This window comes from Schistocerca serialis, chromosome 4 (assembly GCF_023864345.2).
Source record: "Schistocerca serialis cubense isolate TAMUIC-IGC-003099 chromosome 4, iqSchSeri2.2, whole genome shotgun sequence".
In the NCBI taxonomy this organism is placed as follows: Eukaryota; Metazoa; Arthropoda; class Insecta; order Orthoptera; family Acrididae; genus Schistocerca; species Schistocerca serialis.
In genome coordinates this window covers 779,393,161-779,411,783 of record NC_064641.1, presented here as the reverse complement: position 1 = coordinate 779,411,783, position 18,623 = coordinate 779,393,161, and the positions used below count along the sequence as shown (strand labels likewise).

General features: G+C 42.9%; 1 protein-coding gene across 2 annotated transcripts in view; it reads left to right on the top strand.

The window, feature by feature from the left end:
* The window catches only part of LOC126473350 (macrophage colony-stimulating factor 1 receptor-like), a 326,467-nt gene that overhangs the window by 98,501 nt on the left and 209,343 nt on the right, over window positions 1-18,623 (top strand). The gene's annotated exons all lie outside the window — the stretch shown is intronic.

Sequence of the window (18,623 nt, the reverse complement as noted above, 5' to 3'; positions counted from 1 at the left end):
TTTAATAATGAATAAAAAATGGGAGTGCGGGTAAGCTACTACAATCAGCATAGTGAACGCATTATTGTGGCTAAAATAGACACGAAGCCCACGCCTACTACAGTAGTACAAGTTTATATGCCAACAGCTTCAAACACGCACACACCATCAGGGATGTATAAATGATTAGAGCCGGCAATTCTTTGTAATGGGCAGAATGGCCACCACAGTGCAGTGGTGTCATTTGTATTTAGTGTTTGCGCAGAGCATAACTTAATCATAACTGACTCAAATAGGGGTAATACAGGAGTAGGTTTAATAATGAATAAAAATTGGGAATGCGGGTAAGCTACTACAAACAGCATAGTGAACGCATTATTGTGGCTAAAATAGACACGAAGCCCACGCCTACTACAGTAGTACAAGTTTATATGCCAACTAGCTCTGCAGATGACGAAGAAATTGAACAAATGTATGAAAGTGAAAGGAGACGAAATTTAATAGTCATGGGTGACTGGAATTCGGTAGTAGGAAAAGGGAGAGAAGGAAACGTAGTAGGTGAATATGGATTGGGGCTACGAAATGAAAGAGGAAGCCGCCTGGTAGAATTTTGCACAGAGCACAACTTAATCATAGCTAACACTTGGTTCAAGAATCATAAAAGAAGGTTATATGCATGGAAGAATCCTGGAGATACTAAAAGGTATCAGATAGATTATATAATGGTAAGACAGAGATTTAGGAACCAGGTTTTAAATTGTAAGACATTTCCAGGGGCAGATGTTGACTCTGACCGCAATCTATTGGTTATGAACTGTAGATTAAAACTGAAGAAACTGCAAAAAGGTGGGAACTTAAGGAGATGGGATCTGGATAAACTGACTAAACCAGAGGTTTTTCAGAGTTTCAGGGAGAGCATAAGGGAACAATTGACAGGAATGGGGGAAAGAAATACAGTAGAAGAAGAATGGGTAGCTTTGAGGAATGAAATAGTGAAGGCAGCAGAGGATCAAGAAGGTAAAAAGACGACGGAAGTCGTTTCTGAAAGTATTTGTATGGAAAGGAAACATGGACGATAAATAGTTTAGACAAGAAGATAACAGAAGCTTTTGAAATATGGTGCTACAGAAGAATGCCGAAGATTAGATGGGTAGACCACATAAATAATGAGGAGGTATTGAGTAGGACTGTGGAGAAGAGAAGTTTGTGGCACAACTTGACTAGAAGAAGGGATCGGTTGGTAGGACATGGTGTGAGGCATCAAGGGATCACCAATTTAGTATTGGAGGGCAGCGTGGAGGGTAAAAATCGTAGAGGGAGACCAAGAGATGAATACACCAAGCAGATTCAGAAGGATGTAGGTTGCAGTAGGTACTGGGAGATGAAGAAGCTTGCACAGGATAGAATAGCATGGAGAGCTGCATCAAACCAGTCTCAGGACTGAAAACCACAGCAACAACAACAGTCAAATGGTGCAATATCTATATTTTGGGGTACTCGAATGTGACAGTGGTCAGATGTTCGGCTACATAAGAATGTAAAGGCAGGCACACTCATGGTCATGGTTGTGGTCGACCATGTATGACCACACACAGCAGTATCGCCATATTCTGCACCAACCACATCGTAACCCTTCACTTATATGCCTGGCGTCCGAGAACAAGTAATGGCGCCCCTGCAAGATTCTGTGTCTTCCACACCATTGGTCAGAGACTAGCAGCAACCAAACTAGGGAATTACTGTTTCATTTGTCGGCTGCTGCTACACCACAATATGAACGGCTGCGTTTTGAGTTGATCCTTGACTGGGAAGCATGACTGCTAATGAATTGCATCAAACAGTGTTTTGTGATAATTCATGGTTCTGCGCTACCATAGATGACCATCATTGTTGAGCATGGCAGTGACCTGGAGATATGTCCCATCTTTCCAATGTTTTACTCTTTGCATCATGGTGCTGAGAGCTATCGGATATGACTTCCGGCCACGGCTGTTAGTGAGTGAGGGAACTCTGGCAGCACAGCGATATGGTACGGACGTCATGCGTCCTGATGTATTATATCTCATGTGACAGCATCTTGGTGCAATTTTTCAACAGGACAATGCTTATACACATATGGCATATGTCTCTGTGAACTGCCAGCGTGATGTTAAGGTGCTCTTATGTCCAGGAAGATTCCCAGATCCCTCCCTAATAGACTGTATGTGGGACCAGCTCAGACATCAAATTGTCCCAGTGTCAGTATCAGGGATGTAAGGACTGTGCAAAGGCTTAATGACACTTTTCTCAACGGAAGCAATGCATGCATACTCATAAATGGACTTTTACTGCCACGTTATTTGTAAATTTGACTCTATTTTATGATATCTCCTGAGAGTCAGAACCAATGAACCGTCATAAGTCCACCAAATGTGGCAAAGACTATTCTGAATGAAAATATACTCCTATCATAAAACAGAAACTCCCATTTAAAGGTGTGATCTATAGTCCTGACTTACTGTTTAAAGATGTAGACTTCATATACCATGTATTAACGCTGCCCATTCTCCTTGGCATACTGATATAGTAAAGGAAACTGTTGTGTTATTAAGAGGAAATACTGGACTTCCTATTTTACTTGCATGGTTCATCAATCCCACTTATTAATTGGATTTATCGTGAATTTGGTACCATATTTCATGTAGGAAAGTAATACTACGAACAAGATAATGATATTGACCCTTATTAGAACAAATAAACATAAATTCTCAGCAATAAAATATACAGTTACACAGCAACCTCAGAAACTTAATCGGAACGAAGAGGACAGTAAAAATGCCAACAAATAATAAATAGTGGAGAACACAAATGGAATGAAATGATATGAAAAACATTACAAACAAATGCAAGTAGTCACTCAACTCTGCCTCTTTAACAGTGGGCAGGAACAAAATTAAGATGAAAGATTAAAGGAAGAGATTACTGTGAATAACGTACCAAAGAAAGAAGGTGACACTAATTTATGGCCCTTATGTAAACAAACACCACCCACCACTTTCAGTGTCACCCCCCCCCCCCCCCCCCCACGCCTCTCTGGTAAAGTAGGTCCATTCTCTCTTTATGTAAATAGACTGGTCGCTTGGCACAGCACTCTTATGTAAACAAACTGTTTACTTGTAGTCTTAGTTACATTTATGCAAGTCTATTGTATGACCATAGGCTTTTACCACAATCTTAACAGCCGTAATTTATGACGCAAAAAATGGCTGCCTTCACCGTCCCGCTATGCCCTACTCCTGCTCTCCTAAGTTCTCGATTCATATCGGTAGAAAAAAAGGCGGGAAGTTATCCCACTGGCGGGATTTGACCCCTCCAACGGCCCCCTACCTCTCATTGGGGTATGGCAGCCATCATAATGAGATAGGCACGTTATTTGTGCTCTGTATGTTGGTTGATCAGTGTGAAACCACAGCTGCTGCAGCGGAACTCAGTTTTTGGGCAATTTGTTACAGTTTTGAAGTAATTTCTTACAATTTTTGCAGAAACCTTGCCACTTTTCTCCAAGCGTTCCAAATACCCACTTTCAACTACTCTTCAAGATCGTCATCAAAAAATACATACAGATTACATTGAAAACGTAACTTTTTATGATTAACACGTACCACAGTGCATTATTTAAACAAATACACTGATATCCCACGGTTTAATGTTTAACCTTTACCACAGTGCATTATTTAAACAAGTACACTTTTGTAGAGTACCAATTTGATTAATGTAGGAATGTTTCACTGTAAGGACCTTATCCTTACCTTACTAATGTATTAATAACAATACAACACTATCAAACGTTGTGTAACTACACACATCACCCTTATCTTAATTTGCATAATTTATGGCCCAAAAACTGTCCGATACAGTATGACATCACTATCACGCTGCTTCAGAGGAGTATGACACTATAAACTTACTGTGGATTTGTAACACACACAAGACATCATTAAATTACACTAATATCACAAGTTTTTAAACGATTTCACACACTTGTGTTGTTACCACCAGCACCGCTTGAATACGATGGTATGGGTGCGATAACGATGACTTTATTTGGAAATACGAGGGCAGTTCAATAAGTAATGCAACACATTTTTTTTTCTGAGACAGGGGTTGTTTTATTCAGCATTGAAATACACCAGGTTATTCCCCAATCTTTTAGCTACACAACACTATTTTTCAATGTAATCTTCATTCAATGCTACGACCTTACGCCACTTTGAAATGAGGGCCTGTATGCCTGCACGGTACCATTCCACTGGTCGACGTCGGAGCCAACGTCGTACTGCATCAATAACTTCTTCATCATCTGCGTAGTGCCTCCCACGGATTGCGTCCTTCATTGGGCCAAACATATGGAAATCCGACGGTGCGAGATCGGGGCTGTAGGGTGCATGAGGAAGAACAGTCCACTGAAGTTTTGTGAGCTCCTCTCGGGTGCGAAGACTTGTGTGAGGTCTTGCGTTGTCATGAAGAAGGAGAAGTTCGTTCAGATTTTTGTGCCTACGAACACGCTGAAGTCGTTTCTTCAATTTCTGAAGAGTAGCACAATACACTTCAGAGTTGATCGTTTGACCATGGGGAAGGACATCGAACAGAATAACCCCTTCAGCGTCCCAGAAGGCTGTAACCATGACTTTACCGGCTGAGGGTATGGCTTTAAACTTTTTCTTGGTAGGGGAGTGGGTGTGGCGCCGTTTTGTTTCAGGTTCGAAGTGATGAGCCCATGTTTCATCGCCTGTAACAATCTTTGAAAAGAAATTGTCGCCCTCAGCCACATGACGAGCAAGCAATTCCGCTCAGATGGTTCTCCTTTGCTCTTTATGGTGTTCGGTTAGACAACGAGGGACCCAGCGGGAACAAACCTTTGAATATCCCAACTGGTGAACAATTGTGACAGCACTACCAACAGAGATGTCAAGTTGAGCACTGAGTTGTTTGATGGTGATCCATCGATCATCTCGAACGAGTGTGTTCGCACGCTCCGCCATTGCAGGAGTCACAGCTGTGCACGGCCGGCCCGCACGCGGGAGATCAGACAGTCTTGCTTGACCTTGCGGCGATGATGACACACGCTTTGCCCAACGACTCACCGTGCTTTTGTCCACTGCCAGATCATCGTAGACATTCTGCAAGCGCCTATGAATATCTGAGATGCCCTGGTTTTCCGCCAAAAGAAACTCGATCACTGCCCGTTGTTTGCAACGCACATCCGTTACAGACGCCATTTTAACAGCTCCGTACAGCGCTGCCACCTGTCGGAAGTCAATGAAACTGTACGAGACGAAGCGGGAATGTTTGAAAATATTCCACAAGAAATTTCCGGTTTTTTCAACCAAAATTGGCCGAGAAAAAAAAAAGTGTTGCATTACTTATTGAACTGCCCTCGTAAGTAAACTGCAGGACATTTCCTTGACAGTCTACGCAATGGACTGTAATCGTAGCTGTACCTGGCTACATCTACATCTTCATGGATACTCTGAAAATCACTATTAAGTGCCTGGCAGAGGATTAATCGACCCATATTCACAATAATTCTCTATTATTCCAGTCTGGAACAGCATGCGGGAAAAACGAACACCTACATCTTTTCCTTGCGAGCTCTGATTTCCCTTATTTTATTATGATGATCATTCCTCCCTATGTAGGTCGGTCTCAACAAAATATTTTCGCATTCCGAGGGGAGAGTTGGCGATTCCACCACAACGAAAAACGCCTTTGCTTTAGTGACATCCACCCCAGACCTGGTATCACGTGAGTGACACTCACTCCCCTATTTCTCGATAGATAGTACAAAAAGTGCTGCTCTTTTTTGAACTTTCTCGATGTATTCCGTTAATCTTATCTGATAAGGATCCCACATCGCGCAGCAGTGCTCCAAAAGAAGACAGACCAGCACAGTGTAGGCAGTCTCTTTAGTAGATCTGTAGGATCTTCTAAGTGCTCTGCCAACAAAATGCAATCTTTAGTTCGCCTTCTGCACAACATTTTCTATGTGTTCTTTCCAATTTAAGTTGTTCATAATTGCAATTCCTAGGTATTAACTGGAATTTACAGCCTTTAAATTTGACAGATTTATGGTGTAACCGAATTTTAACGGATTCCTTTTAGGACTCATGTGGATGATCTCACACTTTTCATTCTTTAGGGTCAATTGCCAGTTTTCGAGCCAGACAGATTTAGAAATCGTTTTGCAATTTGTTTTGATTTTATGATGACTTTAGTAGACAATAAACGACAGCATCATCTGCAAACAACCTTAAAGGGCTACTCAGATTATCTCCTAAATCGTTTATATACATAAAGAACAGCAGAGGGTCTATAACACTGTCTTGGTGAACGCCAGAAATCACTTCGGTTTTACTCGATGACTTTCCGTCAGTTACTGCGATCTGTGACCTCCCTCACAAGGAAATCACTAGTCCAGACACATAACTGACGCGATATTCCATAAGCACGCATTTCACTACAAGCCGCTTCTGAGGTGTAGAGTCAAAAGCCTTCTGCGAACCGCCCTGTCTCTGCATGAACCTGTGTTGCCTTGCCACCGCTGCCACAGCCGAAATACGCGCGAAATGACTATTGCTTCCCCCTCTGAGGGACACAGTCAGCCGTCACCCCTTCTGAGTTGAAGTGTAGTATGATTTTAATACTGAGATGAGGGTGGAGGCGACCAGCAGAATACTAACATCAGGCACAGGGTGCATAAACAAGCGGTGGGCAAACAGATAGGTCTTTGTTCAAGCCAACGCACCGGCTGCCACAAGGATCTGCAGTCTTAAAATGATTGTTAATACCCAGAGAAAGTGATGTATGTAACTTGTACGGAAAGTAGCCTCCATCATAGCAATGTGCGATCTACAGTCTGCATGGACTACCTAATCAAAAGCATCCAGGCACCTACTAACAATGCTACCACTATCTCATTGATCAGAGATACAGTGTGTCCCTCATATGAATCGCCAAATGCATTTTCTCAGTAGTTTCAGTGTATATTTGCAATTTCGATTTTGCAATTTGTAGATGGAGTCTGTACAAACAGTTACTGCTGATCTTGTTTTTAACATGCTACCCGCTATTGATGGAAAGCGTTGATTTGTTTCCCATTATGATCTACATGATTTTAAATAGGAATGTAATGCGGTCGAGAGTGGTCCCAGGTTGGTCTAATGGGATATTCGTTTAATCAGTATGTATTAACAGAGACATCAAAACACAAATAATAAATCGGTAGGAGAGAGGGCATGGGACAGGGCGAAGGCAGCCCTTTTATGAGCATAAATTATTGTTATTAACATTGTACTAAAAGCATGTGGTTTTAAGTTAGACTTGCATTAATATAAATAAGAGCACAAGTAGTGGTTTGTTTATGTAAGGACACGAGGCCGCCGGCAGCTGTGACCGAGCGGTTCTAGACGCTTCAGTCCGGAACCGCGTGGCTGCTGCGGTCGCAGGTTCGAATCCTGCCTCGGGCATGGATGTGTGTGATGTCATTAGGTTAGTTAGGTTTAAGTATAGCGGACTGATGACCTCAGGTGTTAAGTCCCATAGCGCTTAGAGCTATTTGAACCATTTTTTTTTACATGAGGCCAAATGACCAATGCGTTTATGCAAGGAGAACAATGGAGCCATTGATTCAGGGAGGGGTGATGGCTGACCTTGATAATGGCAGGTGATGTTTACGTAAGAGTCATAAATAACTAGCCCCATTCTCTCCTTGGTCCACTATTTATCTGGGCAAGTGCTGGGGATAGATTGCAGCGTAGCTTACAGATGGCTTCATCATTTCTCTGGCTGTAGGTCAAGTAGATATTTTCATAAATGTAAAGGAGCCACTGTTAACGGACCTTGCCGTCGGCGGGGCGGCCTGCGTGCCTCAGTGATACAGATAGTCGCACCGTGGGTACAAACACAAGTGGGGTATCTGTTGAGAGGCCAGACAAACGTGTGGTTCCTGAAGAGGGGCAGCAGCCTTTTCAGTAGTTGCAGGGGCAACAGCCTGGATGATTCACTGATCTGGTCTTGTAACACCAAACGATGCAGTGTTGCTCTGCTGGTACTGTGAATATTTGCTAGTTAGGGGAACTAGAGCTGTAATTATGAATGAAACATTCACAACAATGGTTGTAAGTAGCCTGTTTAGGTTTTATATTGGTAACGCCACGTAGCGCTCTGTATGAAAATCACTAACTGTGCTGTGTGCAGTCTGTGGCTGGTTGACCTTGTTGGAATATTCGCTTGTGTAGTGTTGGGCAGTTGGATGTGAACAGCACGCAGCGTTGGGCAGTTGGAGGTGAGCCGCCAGCAGTGGTGGATGTGGGGAGAGAGATGCCAGAGTTTTAAGAACGGACGATCTGGGGCTGTGTCCGCCAGAAAAAGGGAATTTGTAAAGATGGATGTCATGAATTGATTATATATATATATATATATATATATATATATATATATATACATATATGATGACTTTTGAACACTATTAAGGTAAATATATTGTTCTCTGTCAAAATATTTCATTTGCTAACTATGCCTATCAGTAATTAGTGCCTTCAGTAGTTAGAATCTTTTATTTAGCTGGCAGTATTGGCGCTCGCTGTATTGCAGTAGCTCGAGTAACGAAGATTTTTTTGAGGTAAGTGATTCATGAAAGGTATAGGTTATTGTTAATCAGGGCCATTGTTTTGTGGGGATTATTGAAAGTCAGATTGCGTTGCGCTAAAAATATTGTGTCAGTTTAGTGATGATCAGAATAATTAAAGAGAGAAATGTCTGAGTACGTTTAGTTTTGCTCAGCTGTTTGAATAACAAATAACGTAAGAGGTTTACCAGCACAGTAATAAATAATTTTCTAAGGGGAAGATTCATGGTGTAATATTCTACACTATATTATTTGTTATACAAACCGATTTTCGGCTGTTACGCCTTAAACCGATACAAAGAAAAGTATGTGGTACAGTGAAATTTCTTTGGATCAAAGACTTTTAACTAGTGCAAATCTTTGATCCAACAAAATTTCACTGCAGCACATACTTATCTTTGTACCTGGTGATGGTGTAACAGCCGAAAATCGGTTCGTCTAGCAAATTATAAATGTTGTATAATATTTCACCAGTGTTATGTGTGTTTCATTCATAATGTACAAAATATTCTACCAAGAATCGATGGAACAATCAATCAATACAGACGTAATTTTTCCTGAGAGCATGCAGCTCCACTGAAACGTTAAATGTTGATGGCGTTCTGTTGGATAAAATATTCCAGAGGTAAAATAGTCCCCCATTCGGATCTCTGGACGGGGAATACTCAGGAGGATATCATTATCAGGTGAAACAAAACTGGCGGCCTATGGATCAGAGCTTGGAATGTTAGATCCCATAATTGGACAGGAAGACTGAAAAATTTAGAAAGGGAAATGGATAAGTTGAAGTTAGTTGTAGTGGGAATTAGTGAAGTTCGATGGCAAGGGAAACAGGACATCTGGTCAAACTGTATATAGTGTTATAAATACAAAGTCACATAAGGGTAATGCAGTAGTGGGTTTAATAACGAATAAGAAAATAGAAAGAAGGGTAAGCTACTATAAACATCATAGTGAACGGGTTACCATATCCAAGATAAACATGAAGCCCACACCTATCACAGTAGTACAAGTTTATATGTCGATTGGATCCGCAGATGATGAACGGACTGAAGAAATGTATGATGAGATAAAAGAAATTGTTCAGGTAGTTAAGGGAGACGAAAATTTAATACTTGTGGGGGTCTGGAATTAGTAGGAAAAGGAAGATAAGGAAAGATAGTACATGAATATGGACTCGGGGAAAGGAATGACAGAGGTAGCCGCCTGGTAGAATTTTGCACAGAGCATAATTTAATCATCGCTAACACTTGGTTTAAGCCTCATAAAAGAATACTGTATACGTCGAAGAGACCTGGAGACACAAGAAGGCTTCAGACTGGTTATATAACAATAAGACACAGATTTCGGAACCCTATTTTAAATTGTAAGATATTTGCAGGGGAATATGTGGGCTCTGACCACAATTTGTTGGTTATGAACTGTAGATTATAACTGAAGAAATTGCAAAAAGTTAGGAAAGTAAGGAGATGGGATTTGAAGAAGTTGAAAGAACCAGATGTCGTTGAGAATTTCAGAGAGCATTAGGCAACATTTGATTTGAACATGGGAGGGAAATACAGTAGAGGACTAATGGGTAGCTTTCATAGATGAAATAGTGAAGGCAGCAAATGATCAACCAGGTAGAAAGACAAGACCTAGTAGAAATTGTTGGATAACACGGAAGATACTGAGTTTAACTGACGAAAGAAGAAAATATCAAAATCTGCAAACGAAAGAGGAGAAAGGGAATACAAAAATATAAAAAATGAATGTGAATACATAAAATGCAAGAAGTCACTTTTTGAATAATTATTTATTATTCCATGAAGATGTTTTGGAACGTCTTCAGGTTCATCTTCAGATGGTTTTCTGGAAGTTGCATCACTATTTCTAGCATAATTATAGTTGCTGGATTGCGACAATATGGGCGGCTTTTTCGTTAGTTCATCTGTCTGCTTCCATTTTGATGACCAGTTACGTAACTAATGAGGAGGTACTGAATAGAACCAGGGAGACAAATTTGTGGCATAGTTTGACTAAAAGAAGGGACTCGTCGATAGGTCACATTCTGCGATGTCAAGGGATCACCAATAGAGTATTGGTGAGAAGTGTAGGGGGTAAAATTCGGAGAGGGAGACCGAGAGATGAATAAGGCAATCAGAATCAGAAATATGTTGGTTGCAGTAGTTATTCGGAGATGAAGACGCTTGGCCAGCACAGAGTAACATGTAGAGCTGGATCAAACTAGTATTCGGACTAAAGACCACAACAACAACAATAACGTAATATTATTTAATGCGTCACTGCTTTTCTGACATGAAAGTAATCTGTGAATATTTATCGTGATGATCGTATTCACTGCATCCTTGTAATGTGGTGAAGTCCTTTAAATTAGTACGGATGTATGTGTTGTACCATTTCTTCTGCATGCCATTGTTGTCACATGTTTTGTCTTCTAATTTTGTACCTCAGATATCATCAACAAGTTGTGCTAGTCTAAATAAATGATTGTTTTGCGACATATTTCCATCTATTGCATCATCATTCTTGGATAAACCTCGTCCCTAGAAGGTAATTTACAGGGATCTACAATCAAAATTTTCAGGTCTTTTCACATGCCTATAGCTGTATTAGATAACTTAAATATAACGATTATGTTACCATCTATATCCACTCTAGTGAATCCAGTTCTTTTGTACACTGTCACAACCTCTGTTAGTACACATTAAATCAGGTTGTAGGACGGTTTTCATGACACTAACAATGTTTAACACTTCATTATCAATTTTGTAATCTTGTAATGAAATTTTCTACTTCCGCTAGTCTGTAGAGAAGGATTAGGTTCTTTGACAACTCCTGCCACTTAAATTTCTAGGTCCTGACGTAAATACTAACTGGGGAGGGGGACGTGTTTCTCCAGATACACTGGTATTCGATTTACTTCCTGTTTGCTGATAATTGTCGATTGCATGACACGGCGCTGGATGAAATCTGAAGCAGCTTGAGGAAAAGGGGAGGGGGATGGGGCGAGGGAGGGCAGCGGATTGAGACTTCTACCAGGTAATTATTTATTTCAAGTTTCTGCTACCAGTCACTTTTTATTTTATGCTTAATCTAACATAATGCAACGCGTTTAGAACATGTTCTGTTCATCTTCAAAGTTTATACATACATACATAGAGAAATGTTACTTAAAAATAAAGTCTTAAACTACATTAATCTAGAACACTTTGTCCATTGTTTTTTACTGTAGCTGCTGGTGTGGCATTTGGGGGGGAAGGAGGGGGGCAGTGTATATCTAGAAATCGAAGGCAGTGATGTCTTCTGCTGGTTTTCTTCTTTGTTGTTGACTGTGTATATCACAGCCTGTATAGGATGCAGATAGATTTGCATCAGTTATGTGTTACGAAAATTGTGTGAAAGGCTTTTATATGACAGTTGATCACTTACAATTTCATCAACTTGCTGCTTCACTTGCATCACTGGTGTAATGGCGGAGCTGTTGATTGACACTACACTATTGCACATCATGTTTTGTCACTGATTGCCACTGCACAAATTGCTTCGATGTTATACACACAACACAAGATGGCGGACTGTAGCATGTGAGGCTGTATCGATTATCGAGGATTTCTATAGATATTCTTGGTTCTAGTCAATTGTTTACATTGACATTTCTTGAATCTGTTGAGTTAGAACTGGATTAAGACTGTTGAAGAATGTTGAGTTTTTGAATACGGTTATTTCATTAAGAATGTTATCTCCATGCTTTGTGTTATGTATGAAAATTTCCATTTCTTCCATGATATCCATTCTTTTACGTTTTCCTGTTTTGTGTAAAATTTCGAGGTTGTCTTTGATTTTGAAAGGGTGGTCTGTGTCTTTAATGTAAGTTGCTACTGCTGATTTGTTACATCTATCAAGCCTGTAGCAGTCTAAATGTTCTTTGAATCGGGTTCTGAAATTTCTGCCTGTTTGGCCGATATAATATTTATTACATTGGCTGCAGGTAATTTCTTGTGGGAGGAGGGATGTGTTGAGGAGTTTGGTATAGTGGTGTTATCCCACACAGTCACGGTTCACAAACATAGCCATTATGGCTGAAAATAATTCTACCAGGTAGTTGGAAGCGATGAAGCAGATGTGAACGGCGAAACGGCAGACCTGCACCACGTGTCATTGCTTTTGGCTCTAGTGGCTGGAAATGGGCGCAAGAAGTCCAGATGCATAGCATCGTCTGGCGTGGAACGTTGGAGCTGCGAGATGAAGATTCAGCTGAGAAGGCGAGAGTGTTGACAATTGTGGAACAAGAAAGGTGGTCTGGTTCCCTTACTGGCCTCGGCGATGATAGCGATCCACTTTCTGCCGGGTCATCTAATTAAAAAAGGAGCAAGTTTAACGTCCTATCGACACTGAGCTTGCTCAGGTGGATAGAGGGAATAGGCCTCGTCGAAGGAACAAGGTCAGCTGTGGTGTGCTACTTCTTGGAATCCATCGCAGAGCTTTCGATGACAGGCTATTTCTGCGGCGTCTTTCTAGCAGAAGTGGCCATAATCGTCGAACATTCTCTCCATTACTGTGGGCGGATCGGAATCGAACGTGCGTCTGAGGATTACGTGTACCCATATCTGTAGCGCTACTAATATTCGCCATGAATAGGAAATACAACTCCCTTATATACAGGAAAGCAATGGGGATGCGGAAGCGCAGTTAAAGATTGAACAAGAAGAACGCCTCAAAGGAAAAGGAACCTGTATTTCCGATGAAGGCAACTTCCGTTGGTGTAGTACAGTTTGCCACTTGTCTTTTTGTATTTTTTTATGTTTTCAGTATCGGTAAAACAGGCACGACGCAGCAAGGAAGATATATCTGTAAATACACTGCCTGACAAAAGAATTTACACTCGGAGAGGGGGAGGAGGAAAAAAATAATACTTCACGGGCTGAGATTATGTGTGACGTTACCGCAGTGATTACAAAATCGAGTCAAATTCACAAAGAATTTGGCAGTGTGAGCCGACTTATTTGTATGACGTTAAACCACCTCTGGCCTGGATGTATGCACTGATAGCGGCTGAGAAGGGCGTCATAAAGCCGTTGCATCTTCTCGTGAGGCAAGCTGATCTAGAACTGTCGCAAGTGGTCGTTGATATCCTTGATACTGCCACTGGGATGAAGTTTTCCAAGTTGGTCCCACATATGTTCTGTCGGGGACAGATCTGAAAAACTTGCTGGCCACGAAGGTACCTCTACGTCACGCAGACACCTCATAGAGACATGTGACTGTTCGAAAATGGCACTGAGATACTGTAGAATCTTAGATAAAACATGAGGACGCAGCACGTCCGTGACGTAGCGTTGTGCCGCCAGAGTTCCCTCTATCACTAACTACTATGATTTGAAGTCATGTCCGATGTCTCCACATACACTACGTGATAAAAAGTATCCGGACATCCCCAAAGACATACGTTTTTCATATTACGTGCATTGTGCTGCCACCTACTGCCAGGTACTCCATATCAGCGACCTCAGTAGTCATTAGACATCACGATAGAGCGGACTGGGGCTCTCCGCGAAACTCACGTACTTCGAACGTGGTCAGGTGATTGGGCGTCACTTGTGTCGTGAGTCTATACGCGAGATTTCCACACTCATAAACATCCCTAGGTCCACTGTTACCGATGCGACAGTGAAGTGGAAACGTGAAGGGACACGTACAGCACGAAAGCTTACACGCCGACCTCGTCTGTTGACTGACAGAGACCGCCGACAGCTGAAGAGGGTCGTAATGTGTAATAGGCGGACATCTATCCAGACCATCAAACAGGAATTGCAAACTGCATCAGGATCCACTGCAAGTACTATGACAGTTAGGCGGGAGGTGAGAGAACTTGGATTTCATGGTCGGGAGGCTGCTCATAAGCCACACATCACGCTGGTAAATGGCACACGACGCCTCGCTTGGTGTAAGGAGCGTAAACATTGGACGATTGAACACTGGAAAAGCACTGTGTGGAGTGACGAATCACGGTACACTATGTAGCGATCCGATGGCAGTGTTTGGGTATGGCAAATGCCCGGTGTACGTCATATGCCAGCGTGTGTAGTGCCAACAGTAAAATTCGGAGGCGGTGGCGATGTGATCGTGTTTTCCATGGAGGGGGCTTGCACCCCTTGTTGTTTTGCATGTCACGATCACAGCATAGCCCTACATTGATGATTTAAGCATCTTCTTGCTTCCCACTGTTGAAGAGCAATTCGGGGATGGCGATTGCAATTTTCAACACGACGGGGCATCTGTTAATAATGCACGGCCTGTTTCGAAGTGGTTACACGACATTCACATCCCTGAAATGGACTGGCCTGCACAGAGTCCTGACCTGAATCCTATAGAACATCTGTGGGATGTTTTGGAACGCCGAATTCGTGCCAGGTTTCACCGACCGACGGCGATACTTCTCCTCAGTCCAGCACTCCGTGAAGAATGGGCTGCCATTCCCCAAGAAACTTTCGAGCACCTGATTGAAAGTATGCCTGCGGGAGTGGAAGCTGTCATCAAGGCTAAGGGTGGACCAACATCATATTGAATTCCAGCATTACCGGTGAATTGCGTCACGAACTTGTAGGTCATTTTCAGCCAGGTGTCCGGATACTTTTGATCACATAGTGTATCATGGCGTCAGGAATAACACCACTGTGCCTCTCCAAACCACGAAAAGAATCCGACCCCTTCCTAGGTCGCCACCATATGCACCAACGATGGTGATATACGGCATGTGCAGAACTGCGATTCATCGCTGGAAACAATGCGACGAATTCATCTGCAGTCCACGCTTCCCGGCCACAATACCACTCTAAGCTGAGCCCTCTATGTTGTGGTGGTGCCTGCAGCCTACGTCTTTGGCGGTGTTTTCCTGTTCCACCTATTGCTAGTGTCTGAACAACAGTGTGGGATGACAGAAGTTGGTGGGAGTCTTTGGATGGCAGGCGCCAAACGCAGATGTTAAGAGGTTACGATATGGTTAGTGCACAATACGGTGATCCTTCCTTGTGGTGTTCAGCTGTGGTCTACCAGAATTTTAACGACAAGTATATTTGTATGTGCCCTCACGTTCCCATACAGTCCAACATTTGGGCACTCAAACGTCAGAGTGCCCAACAACTCCGGATGTTACACGAGTCATTCAACTGCCCAAATGGAGACCCACAACGGGACCCCCTCAATCGGTGTCAGCTGCTCATAACGCTGTCTCACATGAGTACGTGGCATCTATGAGTCCTTCAGTGATTATTTACCACCTGATGCTGTTCACGACCCTTATATACCTTACCAGGCCAGGTAACAACACTAAACATCAACAACACTAGTGTACTCTGGTGGCAGATCAATTACATATCCGACGATGGAATGTACGTGTACGAAGTTACAGTGATATCAGACCATGTCTTCTTGGTGCTTCACATGTTTGTGAGACAGCGTATTAATTATCCTTTAAAATTTAATCCAGATTCCATTATGCTTCGTTAGGCTTGAAGGTAAGCACGTTAGTGGAACATATATGAACCAGCGTCCGCCTGCTTAGCTGGGTGGTAACGTGCTCGCCTCCCATGCAAGCGGGCCCGGGTTCGATTCCTAGCCGGGTTGGAGATTTTCTCCGCTCGTGGACTGGGTGTTGTGTTGTCCTCATCATCATTTCATCCTCACCATCGGCGCGCAAGACGCCCAATGTGGCGTCGAATGAAATAAGACTTGCACCTGGCGGCCAAACTTCCCCGAATAGGGGCCTCCCTGTTAACGATGCCATACGTTCATTTCCATATGAACCAGCTTCGTTTTGGTGATAAGGGTTTAGTGATTGCCGTTAACTTAAAAAAAAACTTAAGCAACGAATGGAAGAATGGAATACAGCAGTTTTGAAAATAAGACTGATAATCTCTTACGATGAGACTGAAATATCGAAAAAAATAGCACAAATTAACGTCATAGATCCAGTTGACAAGATTCTGTGTTCAAGGCAGTTGAAGACAGAGTTTGGAAGGGTAGTTAAGGAAATGAGAAGGAGTGTATAAATATTCTGGAGTGTGTTGCTAAACTAAATGAGGTTTTCAGAATTAAGCCTTCAAAGTGTCCGAGAAGGAAAGTTTACAACCATAGATACCACAGACTATAAATGAGCACCACTACTGTTCACAAATTGTTTTTCGTATTCATTTATGACCAGAGTTGGGATGCCAGCCTTACACAGGCGTTGCGGAAGAAAACATGTTCGTCGTGGATTGTCTCGGGGCTACCAGCACAGATTTTTGTCCTTGACGAGAGACAAGTGTCTCGAACGATTTGCAACGATGATTTCTCGAACACGCTCCACCTTCACTGGTGTTATAGCAGTCGCACGAATGTTCCTATGTGATTCCTTTGTCACCATCGTAGGACCTTCACTCCACTGTATATGTGCCATTTGTGCACAAGTGACGTTGACAAAGCTCGTTTTCCATCATGTAGTTTTCACATTATCAGCTACACTGCTTTCCGTCGTGATTCATTTCTTTACCGCACACGCGCATTCGGCATAGATGTGGACGTGGTATTCTGAGGTAGCTCTGGGGCAATTCTGTCATACTCCGTGTATTCTTACATCTTCCACATTAAAATCGTAAGACCTTCTTGAACGAGACTTGTATAATACTTGCTTTCGATGAAAGAGTTACACAGTACGTGAACTTTTCTGAATCGATCCTTTACCAATTCAGCCGCGAGCGAAATGCATTCTTTCTTCATGCACACTCATGTTCAGAAATAAACAGAACTCCTTGAACGACTAGAGATAGGACGTTTATATTCACAGGATATGTACATTAGGATGTTCTACAGAAATGATTAGAAAATGAGTCACTTCAAATGGCTCTGAGCACTATGAGACTTAACATCTATAGTCATCAGTCCCCTAGAACATAACTAACCTAAGGACATCACACAACACCCAGTCATCACGAGGCAGAGAAAATCCGTGACCCCGCCGGGAATCGAATCCGGGAACCCGGGCGCGGGAACGCTACCGCACGACCGCGAGCTGCGGACTGAGTCACTTCGGTTCAACATGTGTCATCCGCCATGAGTCCTGATAACTTGTTCCAAGCGTGAAGGAATCGACTCGTATAAGGCGCGAATGCCATCCATGCTGTATTCACCTGGTTCCAAAATTCATATGTGGTGGTTGGCAGTTGGCCACAGCGCTGCACCCACCCTTTGACCATATCGCTCACATTTTCGATTGGCGACAAGTCTGGTGATCTGGCGGGCCAGAGCGAAAGGCTGACATTCTGTGACACCAAGAAGGCACGTGTTCATGTAGCAACATGTGGTCCTGGGTTGTCTTGCTGAAAAATGGCGTCTCGAGTGTTGTGCAGAAGGGGAGTGTCTACCGGTCGCAGGTTGTCATTCACACTGGTCACAGTGCCCTGGACACGCACCATAAGGCCTTGAGTTGGCGCCGTGTGTCGTCTGCGAATGCACTAACTGTGATGCCGCTCCCCCTGTCTGTGGCGAACTAAAACGAGGCCATCATTTTCAAAAAAACAGAAGGTGGACTCGTCCTAAAACACTATCTGATGCCACTCATGTCCCCAGTGACGTCGTTACGTACACCATTGCCGTCTGGCATGTTTCTGCACATTCGCCAAAGCTAGGTGGATTCGTAGACGACGCGCATGTAATCCCTTGCCGTAATAAATGGCGACGGATTGGCACCCCTGACAGTGTGCGACGCGGTACACTGTTAAGCCAGAGCCGAGGAGGACGCAGATCTGTCCTGCAATGCCATTCGGATGAGGTGTAGATTTTCTCGGGGGTGATCTGGCTGGTACGACCCAACTCGTCGTTTTCTATCGGCCTTCCGTGAGCCATTCTGCACACACCCGTCTCACACGAGCAGCAGTTTCCCGGATTGAAACATTCTCCCATGCCACTAACGCGTCTTCTTTTAAACCCACTGATTTGA